This window comes from Schistocerca cancellata, chromosome 6 (genome assembly GCF_023864275.1).
Source record: "Schistocerca cancellata isolate TAMUIC-IGC-003103 chromosome 6, iqSchCanc2.1, whole genome shotgun sequence".
Taxonomy (NCBI): domain Eukaryota; kingdom Metazoa; phylum Arthropoda; class Insecta; order Orthoptera; family Acrididae; genus Schistocerca; species Schistocerca cancellata.
Window position 1 is genome coordinate 23316009 of NC_064631.1, and position 15893 is coordinate 23331901.

Here is a 15893-nt window from a genome sequence, read left to right on the forward strand (position 1 = left end):
GTGGAATCCATCTTGCAGATAATTTTTTCATTGCTAATTCTTCAGTTAAAATGTGGTATACCCTTTCATATGACATATGGCAAGCATGAGCAATTTCACGCACTTTCAACCAGCGATCCCCCATGACCATTTTGTGCAATTTTGGAATGATTTCTGGAGTAGTGACACATCTTGGCTGACCACTGCGTGGATCATCATCTAAGCTCTCCCAAGCAAATTGAAATTCGTTTGTCCACTTGGCAACAGGTGAATATGAAGGAGCAGATTCCCTCAGTGTATTCTGGAAATCTGTATGAATATCCTTTGCTTTCACACCTTTCTTTACGAAGTACTTAATCACTGCTCAAATCTCGTGTTTACAGGCAACATTCCAATGAATTTCACGTGAACAACTTGTTGTGCTAGCGCTAACCTCTCATGGTGATTCCGAGAACTTTTCAAACCGCCCTTGTAAATGGAAAAGTTCATATTGCAACATTACTGTATTGGCAAGATTGGGTCACCTTTTAAGGTATCAAGACAAAAATAACATGAATTGTAAGGATAATGAACCACAAACAAAATACATGTCAAAATCAATGCAAACAAAAGTCTAATTTACCATTTATGGAATTCATAATAGGTAAGTGATAATACAAATAATTGTGATTCAGCTAACTGTAACAGCACTAAACCTATGTTAGTTACAAACACTAACGTGTACTTATAAAATTATCAATGAAAATGGTTAGAATATTATTATGGGTACATATGTTGTGTAATTTTGTTATGAATATTGCAATATTTCAACAAGCTACAGGATTCAGAAACATTGTAATGAATTGTAAAGACAAATTACACAACCAATTTTGTAAAAGCAATGAATCTTAATTATAAATTCAACTAACTTCAGTTTAGATAGTTCAGAATATAATTTTGTGATTGTTAAAAGCTATATAAGGGAAAGTGGCACTAGCTGTGGAGAGTCAGCATTGTTTCAGCTTTTAGGGACCAAACCTGTGTCCAACTTTGTCAGTTTGTGATGCAATAAAACAAGTTTTTAAAAGTATTTTGACTGTTTCAGTTTCGTTATTTATCTGATTAACTTGGCATAGAGCATCTGATGTATGTTATGGGATCGGATGTTATTCCAGGTAGAGAAAATCCAATGAAGCTGAGTTACACACCTCATTCAGTATTATTTATAGTCAAAAAGTAGCTGAATTGCAGCCATGAAAGCTGGCTTCATTTTACAGATAAACACGTTTTTCTATTTATAGGAAATCTACCATAACAGACACCACCATACATGCTAAATCATGCCATTCACACAAACATAAAACAGCTATGATTCACAGAACACCAAAGTTACCATTAATATCAGATGAATTTTTTTTTAAGTTACTATTCTTGAGCAAAAAGCTAGGCAGATTATTTTAACATGAATGAAGTTGATATGTTGTCCAGTAAGATAAAACAAGGTCCTTCTGACTCACCAACCCTAAGAGCACCAAAATTTGTCAAAATGGCCTTCATGGGTAACATCTCTTATAAATTAAGTAGACTGTTAAAAGCAAAGAGATAACTAACTATAGCTTTTATCACTAATGATCTCCTACATAATAAACTTAAACACACAACTGCTACTCAGTGAAGAAGATATTCTAACGCTGATGTCTGTAAAGCTCTTATAATGATTGTAACAAATGAAACACAGGGCAAACAGGTCACAATTTTTACTTCTTTTTAAAGAACCTGCAATTAGAGCTGCATGTAACAAATCTCTTTTTGGCCATCACATAACACAAAATAAAACATCATGAGGGATCAACCTGAGACAATCTAAAAAATTTATTTAATGTGCCTAAAGGGTGCTTATTAGATACACTTGAGGAGACTGAAATTAATCTGATGAACGAGTGACTTCATTATAGGGGGAAGTACTTTTTCAGCACTTATTATAAAACATTGCTGCTCTTTTATTCTTTTATTTTATAATTTTCTGATGTTTTCATATAACATTTGGTGTACCTTCTACACTTTTTGAAATTGATCATTTTATTCTGTGAGGGTGCACATTTTTATCAGTCTCACCTCTCTTCTTAATGTATTCTGCTACAATCATATAATGACCTCAGTCAGTCAACTATTAAATTTTATTTTCCTTCTCATCTGCTCAATTCATTTTATATATTAATATGAAATGTCAAAATTTATATGAGGCTGAGTCAAATGAAAACCTTAAATTTGTAATAACAAATTGAAATTTCACGCCATTATCATGTAAGCTGATAAGCGTGCTACAAACAGCCTGCAGAATGGCCAGTAGGTGGCAGCATAGTGTAGATGCACATATACCATCGCAGTATCAGTATAAAGATGGCTGCCCCACTTGTGACTTGCACCAGGGAAGACCAGCGTTCTGTTATTCAGTTTTTGTGTAGTGAAGGTGTGAAACCTATTGAAATTTATCGACGAATAAAGGTTCAGTACGGTGATGCATGTTTGTCACAGCAGCAAGTCAACAAATGGAGTAGGAAGTTCACAAATGGTGTGACTTCAGTGGAAGATGCTCCTCGTCCAGGTCAGGCACAATGAGTTGTGACTCCACAGAACATTGTAGCAGTTGAAGCCATAGTGAAGGAAAACTGCCGAGTGACACTGACTGACATTGCAGCATGTTTACAGATTAGTCATGGGTCAGGACACCACATTGTGCATGATGTACTCCAGTTTCACAAAGTGTCTGCAAGATGGGTGCCATGGCACTGAAATGAGAGAACGACGTGTTGATGCTTGTGAAGAACTTCTTCGGTGCTTTGAACGAGAAGGTGATGGCTTTCTTGCAAGAATTGTTACTGGGGACAAAACCTGGGTTAACTTCCACCAACCGGAAACAAAGAGAGCGAGCAAGGAATGGCGCCATTCCTCATCACCAAAACCAAAGAAGTTTCGAACAGAACCATCAGCAGGGAAGGTTATGCTCCCTCTCTTTTGGGAAGAAAAAGGCGCCATTTTGGAGCATTCCATGCCTAGAGGGACCACTGACACCAGTGCATCGTACACAGATCTAAAAAATCATCTGCAGCCTGCAATCAAATCAAAGTGATATGGATTGCTGTCAGCAGGTGTCCTTTCACAACATGACAATGCAAGGCCCCACACTGCCCTTACAACAGTTGCAACAATCGCAGACCTGCATTTTGAGTGTCTTCCTCATCCACCATACTCACCAGACCTAGCCCCAAGTGATTTCCATATGTTTGGAACACTCGACGACGCAATGGGAGGGAAGAAGTTCCGTTCTGATGAAGAGGTACGCCACGCGGTGCACGAGTGGTTGCGCGGACTACCAAAAGAATTTTTTTCTTAAGGAATTTATGCACTTTGTAAGCACTGGAGGTCTTGCATTGAGCGTGGGGGAGATTATGTCGAAAAGTGATACAGCTTTGTACCACTTCTGCACAATAAATAAGATTTTAAAAAATATTTAAGGTTTTCATTTGACTCACCCTCGTACCTGGCCATATGGTATGGTGTTTTACCAGAAACGGCCCTATGTTATTATGCCAGGTCAATAAATTTATGGTATCTTTCATCCATATTTTTCCTCCTCTTGGTTTTTGAGGCATCTTGTGGCAACATATCTTTGAATGGACAACTACCTAGCCACATAGATATGTTTATCATCAAGCTTCAGGGTGACTATCTCCATGGCTATGAACTCCATGGCTATGATGGCGTGCATCGATGGTATCACTCCATAGTGACTAATGGCATCCCCTGTCGATACACTTTGGGATGGATATCTGCCTTCCCATGGATGCATTTCATCAGTGGATTCTAGACCACACATATCCACAGCGACTGATGGCATTGTTTGGATGTATCTTTGCATAGAACTTTAGGTTCCTAAAATCTTTGGCAAAGATTCTATGGTCTACTACTTTCAGACATTGCTCACATGTGGCTGTTCTGGTTACTGTAACCGATTCACTCTTGGTTGTCATTTTTACTCTTTTGTTTTAATATTACAAATGTGTTTAATGTGTTTGAAATTAATGCTGATATGTGAAACTTACTTTTTATGTTTTTGAATTTCACAATTTATGCATTTTTAATACTCAGTATATTTACATGTGTCTTCTCATTGTTGCCTTCTGCGAACATGCAGCAGATGGTGGGTGGAGCTTCACCTTTATAACTAATGGCCATTTTAGCTATTCAGCGGCTGATGGATGTGCCTTCTGGCATAGTTTGACTCTGCCCAGCATCTCCATGGCTCACCGAAGGGTACATATATATTTTTTGTTTTACAGCAATTTATATTGTCTTCCCTGTATACATTAATTTGTTTAAAAGTTCATCTTCCTCTAAGAAAATTTATGTTAAATTATCAGAGGTGCCTTATGGTCTGAGGATGATATATATAGACTTAAGCCAGTCACCATTAATAAAACATCTTTTTTTATGATCAGAACTGACTTTTTATTATTAGGAGTGTTGTATTCAATTGCTAATGAGTGTATAATGTAATAGTCCAACAATTTTAGAGCAAGACACAGTATTATGAGTCACACTATCTTACATACATAATGAAGAATTGTATGATGTCAGTACTCGGTTTACTGTATTGTAATATTAGTGGCAATTGTATTGTTGTTGTATATCACTGTGTGGGGAAGGGTGGCACCTTTATTGTCATGTGGATGACATATAACAAGCTGTAAAAAATAAGAACATGGAAAGCTATCAGAAATAAAAGTACATACAGCACTCAGATCCACTGAAAGACAGTGTCGACATTAGTCTCCCTCCACCTCTCCCCCAACCCGTCTGCCTGGAATATGCATGTATAATTATTTGAATATGTACAATAATATTACAGGGCAATAAAACTGATGTTCCTTTAGCAAGTAAAGTGGTTTTAGTGAGTTGGTGTTGAGAGCTCATCTGAAGCAATCTGATGTGTAGGAAGACAAAGTAACTAATTTCAGTGGAGAAATTTGTATCTGCCATTATTCAATGACTCTCATTAGATGTCTGTACAATTTCCTGTAAGAAAGTTGTTATGGTGTAATGACATTAATCGGTAGACAGAATGTGATTATTACTTAATGGAAGACTGTCTATTAATTATAGCTAAGGAAATATAAGGCTTAAACAGCACTTTTATCATCCTTAATTCCTGGCTTGTGAAACTCTCAATAACAGTATGGAGTTGGTTGGGAAGCTGGTTAGTGAAGAAGCAACATCAAAAGAGGTGAAATATATTTTTTGTTTTTTATATATTTTTTCATCACCCACTAACAACAAGGAGAGTCAGCAACCATGCCAGGGTGCTGTGGCTGAGACGCGACCTTCCTACCTGCCAGGCTGAGTAGCACAAAACAAAGTCCACTGCTTTGTCACATGCCAACCTCATACTGTCGCATGACCTGCCTGCCTGCTACATGCGAATATGGCCCTACTGCGGACACACATGCAGCCTTCCCACGATGAGAGAAGTCCACAAGCGCGCTGTTCACTGGAGCAGCCCCCTCTTAATACCATGGGGCTCACTGCCATGCTATTATATTGCTGTCCAAACAGGGCTGCCCATCCACAGCTGCAGCCCCCAAACCACGGCCTTGTTAGCACTCATTGTGCAAGAAATGTCAGTGGGCACGTCCTACCCATGTAAGCAGCATGCTCACCAGTGCCTTCAACAGAGTGCAGAGTGCACAAGTGAGTCATATATAGTCGATGTGGTTCACCTGTCACCACTGTTGCCCAGAGGTGATGCTCTCAACTGTATGTCACCCAACAGCACCACCCAATCTGCTACTGAATGGCCAGGCCTACAGGCCCAGCCACCTGTTCCATGGCAGAATTTTTCACACTGCGAGCCATGCTATCTGCCACAGGTCATGCTGCAGCCCCCGTGCTGCCCACCTGTCAGCACAGTTGACTGCTACACAAGTGCCTATCTAGCATGCGGTATCTATGTTTGTCTCTGGGTGTCACCTCAGGCCTGTCTCTTGACAAGACTACTGTAATGTGTTTCTGTACCAAGTATTGCAGCTTTAAACTGACTAGAATGATGACACAACTGTGGTAAAGTATTTGTTTTTCGAAGGTTGTATATCTGGGTAGAACAATTGTTTATGATGTTTTGTAATATGGTATCAGCAACTTTGGCCCCAATTCACAATTAAGTACCTATCACATGCTCCAGCAGCAGACTGGAAGGTAGTAGTGAAGAGAATTTTAGGATGATGGAGAAGTAGATGAAGAAACTCATTGCTCAGAATGTGCAGCTAGAAGAGAATCTAGAGCATTTGCGGATGGAATTGTGCATAATGAAGAAAAATTCGATTTTCAGTCTAACAAAGTTGTAGCCTCAGTGATGACTTTACCCCTTTCAAGGGGGGAATGCTCTGAAGGTGTAGCGGCATTTTGCATGTGTTTGTGGCAGCAAGAACTCTTGTTAAATGTCACATGCTTGAAGTACTGGGTGACACATTCATTTATGTGGAGACCTTAAAAGTACTTAAAAGCTTGAAATTTTGCTGAAGGGGCTTATAGAGAGATACACAGATACAGTCAGCTATTACCACAACAAACCTTCTACCCTCAGACAGGGGTTTTGAAACATTTGCCAATGGAATATGCACTACCTCGTGTATGACTTATACTATTGGCAGGGATCCAATTTGCAATGAAGTGCTCTTGGAGGATTTTGAAGTGAGAGCAGTTGATGGTTTTATTCAGGAAATTAATCCTCCAATTGGTGGTGAAGTTAAGGTGGTCTCACCAACATGCTTGCATGAAGCAGTTAACTTAGCACTAATGCACAAAGAAGCAGGCCAATTCATTTCTACATCATGCAATAATGAGACACTGATGTCTTAACAAATGAAACTGATCACAGTCAATGTAAGTGGGTGGGTAATACCACTGACAAGTATCGCACTCCCTGGTGCCCTAATTGTAGAGAAATGGTGCATGTGGTTGTAGACAGCCCTCAGTTATGAAACAGAGCAAACTGTAGCTGGGTTGGGTCCCAAATTCATAGAGGGAACAAGAGACCAAATCAGGGAAACAGCCGGGAGACCAGAACAGCCATCCCTACATCCTCACAGTAAGAACAGTGATCCCTGTTAATTACCAAGGTTTAGAGTAGGTGGCAAGTGTGATAGTGAAGGGTGAGATATAGAGTAGAAAGTAAGAACTGTAACTGACTAGTGCACAAGTAAGTGTTTTTGTTCCGTGGCAACAGCCGCCACACTGCCGGATTAGTGGCTTGGGTACTCAAATAACAAAAGCCAGCCAGTACATTTCTGTTGAATTAGAAACTGATGGAGCGGTTTATGACTCTAAAGCTAGGGCAATATTTTGATGTCATACTGGGGAATGAGTTTCTACACTATAATCAGCGTGTAATTGACAATAGGCCACGTATTGTTCAATTCAGAGAAACAACACATTGTTTTGATGGTGACCAAGCCATACAGAGGCAAGGAATTCTACGAAAGAATACCTTTCTCTGAAATTTCAATGATCTGCATGTCTTGGCATTAAAAGTCAATGCCAATAAGTGGTAGTACTGGAATTTCTCTGGCTGACTGTCAAAACCCTAAAGTCTAAGGGCACTGTCTTTTTGGTTGACCTGCTCACCCAAAATGACATTCTTGATACGTACTAGTTTCATGTAAGATGAATTCTGTGTAAGGTAGAAACTGTGTGAACCAATCGGAGCATCTCAGTGTGCTTAGACAATTTTGGAACAATAGATGAAATAATACTATGTGGAACCATAGTGGCCAGTATACAAGAAGTATTTGAGAATAAGATATCTCTCACAGAAGAATTTGCATGGTAGTTTGAGGAAAGACCTCATTTAACACAAAATTCTGACTGAAGATGCTAGACCAATAGCACAAGAACCATACAGAATTCCATATCATTTACAGTCTATTGTGGAAGAAAGTGTTCAGCAACAAATCAATGCAGGAATTATACAGACTTCTCCCAATCCCTGGGCATCTTTCTTAAGCAATATATTAACCATCAGGCTTATCACCCATGTGTGGATATGAGTATGATATAAAGTTACTATACCCAATACGTAACCTTTGTCTTGTATCGAAGAAACTTTAGACATACTGGGAAACTGCAAATTCTTTATCTCTCTTAGGTATGAAACCAAACACTCATCAGACTCTGATTGCACACCAACATAGATGAAAGACAGACAGCCTTTGTAGCATCACTCCACCCCTCTCCCCTCCAGGCTGTACGAGTTTCTGAAAATTCTTTTTCATCTAAGAAATGCACCTGCTACATTTAAGAGATTTGCATAGTTGTCACTTGGGCTGAAGCCCATGACCTGCTTAGTTTATTTAGATGACATTATAGTGTTCTCCTGAACCACTCAGGAGCACGCCAAACGATTGAGGAATGTATTATCAAGAATACAAGGCACTCATTCAGTTTGAAGTTAGAGAAATGTTCTTTTGCCAAGTTACAGGTTTAGTACCTAGGACATCATTGGCACTGCTGGAGTAAAGCCAGATCTGCAACTGATGGAACAGTAGACAACTTTCCTGCACCTGATAATGCAAAAGAGTTGGAAACCTTACTCATAGTGGCGAATAATTTTCATCGTTTTGTAAAAAGACTATGCCACAGTAACTAAACTCTTAACAAAGTTACTGAAGAAAGGAGTAGCATTCGAATGGACTGCAGAATGTGAAACTGCAATGCAACAAGATAAAGATGTATTAAGGAATTTGCCCTCGCTGATACACCACGACTTTGAGAAACAGTTTATATTGTCATGTGATACCTCATATTTTGCTGTGGGTTGTATTCTTAGCCAAAAACAAGATGTCGAAGAAAAGCGATTGCTCATGCCTCTTGCCAGCTCAGTAAGTTAATTACAGCACAACAGAAAATGAATTATTAGCCGTAGTGTTTGAAGTCAACTATTTTAAATGTTATTACTTGTATGACAGGAAGTTCACAATGGTAGCTGACCACATTGTCCTTTTATGTCTTCTGAATTTCAAAGAACCCAGCAGTCATTTAATGCATTGGGCACTGAAATTAAATATGAATATGATGTACACACATTCTTCCCGCGAACCATATGCGACTGGAACAGGAAAGGGAGGTAATGACAGTGGCACATAAAGTGCCCTCCGCCACACACCATTGGGTGGCTTGCGGAGTATAAATGTAGATGAATCAGGGTGTCTGAAAATATGTTTTGTGATATGCCTGATGGCTCATGTTGATCCTAATGTTGTCTTCTGTCAAAGTGGAAGCACCAGTTTTTCATTTAGCGCTTACTCAATTGATCACACAAGCCAGACTGCACTTTGATCCAGGTCTACAACCAAAGAAAGATCCTTATTGCTCCCTCAATTCAAAACTGGGTTCACTGCATGTCAGTCAGATATGCAGACAGTCTGTGGAAGCAGACTTGCAAGAGATACACCCAATTTATTTACTGCAATAGGTTTATCTTATCTTTGTGATTAATCATTGCAGATTTATTAGCACTTAGTGACTTTTTCATATTGGCTTTTCCTTTTGTTGGTAAGCAATTATGAAGTTGAGAGCTGTAGCTTCCCAGAGTGTCATTAACCCTGCAGAAGTTGTGTGAAGTTCTGTTACATTACTGGTGATGCGGGTGACACCTGTCACTCACCACTGTTTTCAATGTTATTTTAACAATGATGAAACAAAATAGCATACATACATCCATAATGATGTCAGATTTAATTAAATGCTAAACTCTGCACATGAATGCACTATATGTATTATACAGTAATATCCACACATAACCAATTTTAAAGAGAAAAAAAGTGAACTTATACTGCAGTAAAAATGAATAATACACTATGTGATCAAAAGTATCCGGTCACCCCCAAAAACATACGTTTTTCATGTTAGGTGCATTGTGCTGCCACCTACTGCCAGATACACCATATCAGCAACCTCAGTAGTCATTAGACATTGTGAGAGAGCAGAATGGGGCACTCCATGGATCTCACGGACTTCAAACATAGTCAGGAGGTAGAATGTCATTTGCGTCATACATCTGTACGTGAGATTTTCACATTCCTAAACATCCATAGGTCCACTGTTTCCGATGTGACAATGAAGGGGAAACGTCAAGGGACACGTACAGGACAAAAGCATACAGGCCGACCTCGTCTGTTGACTGACAGAGACTGCCAACAGTTGAAGAGGGTTGTAATGTGTAATAGGCAGACATCTATCTGGACTATCACACAGAAATTCCAAACTGCATCAGGATCCACTACAAGTACTATTACAGTTAAGCAGGAGGTGAGAAACATGGATTTCATGGTCGAGCACCTGCTCATAAGCCACACAACATGCCGGTAAATGCAAAATGATGCCTCGCTTGGTGTAAGGAGCGTAAACATTGGAAAATTGAACAGTGGAAAATCGTTGTGTGGAGTGACATCACAGTACACAATGTGGCGATCTGATGGCAGGGTGTGGGTATGGAGAATGCCTGGTGAATGTCATCTGTCAGTGTGTGTAGTGCCACCAGTAAAATTTGGAGGTGGTGGTGTTATGGCATGGTCGTATTTTTCATGGAGGGGGCTTGCACTCATTGTTTTGTTTGGCACTATCACAGCACACGAGAAGAAGTCATACAAGCTTGTCACTGTCGAAAACATGGAAACAGCATATTTAGAAGACATAGCGGCATCGTTTACAACAAGATTCAATGAATGACAGCTACATGGTACATAAAATGCTCTCTTGTTCATATATGAAATTCTTTTCTGGAGACCAGACTTCTTTCCTTTCATGTTTGCTCCAATGTCATATTGTTGCCATCTCATATTACACAAAAGGATTTTTTTATCTTCCGAGAACTTGAGTACGACCTGCGCCAAAGTGGAGCTTGAAGAATCGGGCATTGGAGGAAATCCCAGGAAAAGATCCCAAATTCGGACATCGTATACCCCGTCAAGTCTTGTCTCCCGTGATTTTTGAGATACGAAGCAAGGTGCCGCCAGTCGCTTATACCGTTCTTTGCAATTTTTACTGTAGATATAGCTGCAGTGCACAGGGCTGAAACGTCAATTGTCCGCATTTTTAGGACATTCTTCAGCTTCCTTAATGCGCTCAGGAGGACCTCACATGACCAAAGCTGTTCGAATGCAGTCGGTAATAATTTCCGGCCATCTTCCGGGATATGAGTCAATTGTGTCTTCAGTTTAGGCTTGCCTTCAATCCCTTCTCGGGTGGTGAGTACCTCGGCTAACATTCCTCCGGTATTTTTCGAATTGGGTCGCCTAATTTCAGTTCTGCCTGATGTTTCAATCTCGGAGCTTTTGTCACAAACCTGGTCTTGAGTCCAGACCAGGTCTGTTGAACATGTTGTGGATGGCCCACCATCAGCAATACTACGGTGCTGTGGTCGCAGTGCTGTGTTCATCAACTTGTCCTGAAGATAAAGATGTAACTGCAGTAGCTCCACTAGTTTCTGTACTTTCAGGATCTATTTTTCCACCCTTGCCGCTGCTAGATCATTCTCTCTTTGGCTTGAAATATCGTTGTAGTGCATCCTTTTGCTTCTTATCATCATCTTCCTTCAACCATCTTTTCCTATATTCACTGCCAGACAGTCTTTTTCTATTGTTGGACACGTTTTGATCTAGCCTGTAAAGAACGATTACGTGAAACTAACTGTTGATGTCAGTGTATAACTTTATTTGCAACACACTTCGCAGACAATTTCCTGATATTCCACTGCACGTAAACGGAAAATTATATTACTGTAGGATACACTGTTCAGAAGATGAAGTCATAAGAATTGAGCTGCGTGAAATTGAATTTCAGGCCGAATTTCACTACAGACACAGGTGAAACTGTCAAAGGGTGGGGCAGAAGACAATGGAGAGAGGAAGAATAAGTGTGTGTGTTTGAGGTTTACGGGCGCTAAACTGCGTGGTCATCAGCGCCCAAGGAAGAATAAGGAGGTGGAATAACATAATAATGCAATAAATACACACCCGGGCATCGACAGGTACTAATGCTAGTCGAAATATATTAACTCACTGCACTGCAGTTGTTCATTTCAAAGAACTGACGTTTGACATTTGTCGTAATTTCCAAATGTCACTTCTTTCATGTCTGATTATGGAATAAGGGGTAACAAATTAGTCATCGCCGTATCACTTCACTTTTATTTGCTTTATTTTCATTGAAGCTATTGGGACGACGCGTGCTTATTTGCAGACTTGCCAATTTTTGAAGTAACAGATCATAAGAAAGATAAATTTTCTTATTCTGCAATCTTGAAGGAGAAAAATTCTAACTTGTGAGTAATGTGCATGCACAATACTAATTGTATATTATATGAAAAGCACTTAACTATTACATACCAAGTTGCAAGAAATTCGGATGCACCAGTTCTTCTGTTCTTACTAAACGCAATGATAGTGCTTCTGACCAATCTTGATTCCCTTGGCCAACTACTGAAACGAATTCCGTAGTTTTCGTTGTAGAGAACGCAACAATACCTATTGCCTGGAAAGGCAAAGTGGTGACGCGGCAGAGCCAGAACTAGGTCACGTGACGAGGTACAGCAAGGCTACGGTTAAACTAGTGCCCAAGAAGAAGAAGCAAGAAGCTCACAATACGTATGTGACTGATGACATGGATAAATGCATTATCAGGCAGCAATTTCTATGGCATTATGAACAATAGAAAGAAATATGAACTTTGCGAAAACTGCACAACTTTTGTCAAACAGAAATGAGCCTCAAAGATATCAAGGAAACCCTTAGAAGCAATGTTCTGTCTATGGATTTTCGTTTTAGAAGGTGTCAAAATTAACTTTTTTTTTTGTGCGGACGAGAGGGCATTATTGCTAAAAGACCATACTTTCTCAGGTTTTCATCAGAATCAAAGTGACCAGTAGTTTACTAATATGAGACATGGATTCACACGCATTATACAGTAAATAAATGTTGGCAAAGTGATAGTGTGTGAGTAGTACTGTCAAACAAAAGTGCCAGTCAGAATTTAATTGTTGTTCATACAGGCGGAGACAGGTGTTTCATGGCTCAAAAACCAAAACGTCCGACTAACACTCAGAAATGGATAGCAAAAATTTTCAAAAATACGTCGAAACCCAACTTATGGCAGGCTTATTAGCAATGTCTTTATCCCTTGTAATTACTCGCAGCGTATTTACCCATTCGGAATACTTATAGCCATTGTAGGTGTTGGACATGTTTGACTGTAGTAATTTTCAACCATTTTTTTCCATAATGCGGGAAGAATAAAACACTTGGAAACTGCCATTGAAGGGCTTAGCAAAATTGCTTCAGGCTTAACATGTAACCGCAGTATCGAACATTGCATTCGAATTTCCAAATTAGATTTTGTCTTCTGCAAAATTAGTTGTGAGTAAACGCACGGCGCGTAACTGGCTGGCAGTCCTCCACTCATAAGAATACTGGCATGTACGCCAGACTGCTTCCCCCTTTCTGTTCCTCCGGCATAAAGATGACGGTGCTGCCACAGTGGCGAGGAAGAAATTAGTCCTTCTCCATCCCCTTGTTCAACAGGGGAGGCCAGCAGGTAGTCGAAGCGCCATGCCAGTTCCCAAAGCCGCTCCCTCCGAGGTTTGATTTCAAATCCCCTCTTGGGCATGAATGTTGAGTTTGACAAAAAAAAGGGGGGGGGGGGGGGGGGACACAGGGACGCAGCAGACAGATTTGCCGCCCCTCAGAAAGTGCTGCACGTCTCGCACATGCCTTGCGCCAGCCCTTCGTCTAATACACCATTTCCTGGTTAATTTGTTCTGTGCTCTACCACACTCTAAACACTTTCCTTCTCCTTCCCTTTCTTTCCTCTTGCAGCCTGTTTACAGTCTAGCCCATTCCACTCAGTGCAAGTCCATGCCCTTACAAATTCCCTTGCAACACTGGCTAGGAAAGTAGTTCTCTTCAGTACTTTATCCTCATTTTTACCGAGTTAAATTCTGAAAAATAAATACCTTACATATCGAAATGGTAACACCAATGGTCACACGAGTCACAATTGTCAACCAGAGCACACAATGTTGACAAACTTATTTTTATAGACTCTGACAATAGCCATGTTCAAATAACAGTGGTGAAATACTGACCTTTAAAGTGGAACTTGAAGCTATACAAATGCATGTCTGTGGACAAATCGTAAGGGAAACAACATAACAAACAGAAAAGCTCTTGGCGACACAAAATCCTAATGAAACTATCCAAGCGTTAACTTCTGAGCTCTGTCTATAAGAATGAATTACTATACATGTTGATGTGCACAATATTTACTCTGGCTACAAAGGGTTGCAACTCAATCTTCATTTAAATAGGTCACTTTATTCATACAGTAAAGTTATCAAAATATTAAGAAAGGATATCTGAACAATTACTGCTGCACAAATGTATTATTGTGCAAAACTGTACACACATCTTAAAGAATGGCATAGTAGCCAACACTGCAATCAAAAAGTAAATAAAAAGACATTGCTGCCTTAGATTGTTAAAATTTAGCTATTTATAAAATTTCCTGTTTCAGTTTCGTCACTTTCAGAAGGGACCTAATGAAATTCCGTGCATCAGCTCATCCCACAATTTAAAAATATGAGGCATATATGTATGTACATGTGTGTGTCAGAATCAAAAGGCTCATCTTCTTTGGCTCCAAATGTGTGTGTACCATTGGTGTAAATAATTACAGCATGTATTCATGTTTTGATGTCTACTTATTCAAATACTGGAATAAATTTAATAACAGTCCAGATGTAACACAGTTAATGAGCATTAGCAAATGTACGTCAACAGATATGCTCAGGTTGGGATTGTGGACTGTGATAAGACTGAATTTGCGAACTGTGCAGTTGTGGTCCTACAAGTATATTTGAATGCTGGGTAATTTTTCTTACACACAGTACCACCATCTTTAAAATTGTTGTTTTATTATGTGAGATGGAGAGAGTGTCAAGACATACTGTATCATTAAATACATATTTCATACTGATAGATGCATATTTCTTGGCTTTCATTAGAATTTCTTGTTAGATATTCCAGGAATTGTGCTTCTTTTATTTCTGATTTTTCACCGCGTGCAGGTAGTTAGCTTTAATCTCCAGAATATGTTCCAATAAGTTATTAATTTAGCATACTTTAAGACCAATATTTTCTTTCAGGAGTTATTGTGATGGAGCTGGATGCAAATAATTGTACAATTGGTACAGGTAACCTTGAATTTATGTTCACCAATTTTGTAAATACTGGGACACACATTTAAATGGTAAGAGCTACACCTACATAACAAATATCCACTACTGAAACTGTATGTAACAAGAAGGAAAGAGTACTAATGTTTACTAAACCTTTTTTGTGGAAATAAATGTATGTAAAATAAATTTATTCTAGTAAGGTCACTTCACATTCATAAGGTCTAATTCCAGGTATTTTTGTAGTGGATTTAATTTTACTTTAATTTGAACTATGGGAACTGGCTGTTCAGGACACAACTTTTGCAGAACTGATCTGAGAATTTAAGTGAAATGAAACAGTTAAAAGTTTTTGTGATTACTGTGCTCATTTTGATATAAATCATTTTAGAACTTCGGGTACTTGGTAGTTGTAACCCAGTAAAGAAGATCTGTATTTCAATTTTAAGAGTATAGCTTACATGGCCTTTCTGGTGCATCACCTATGTGTCAACTCATTTCACACCATTATGATAGCTGGTATTCATATTTGATGTGTTAAATGATGTATTTGAATGATGAACCTTACTTAAGTTGTTCTTGTGGTCTTATACTTGCCTCATAAAAGGCGTCAGTGTATTTTTTACATTAATAACCTTTCCAAACTTACATT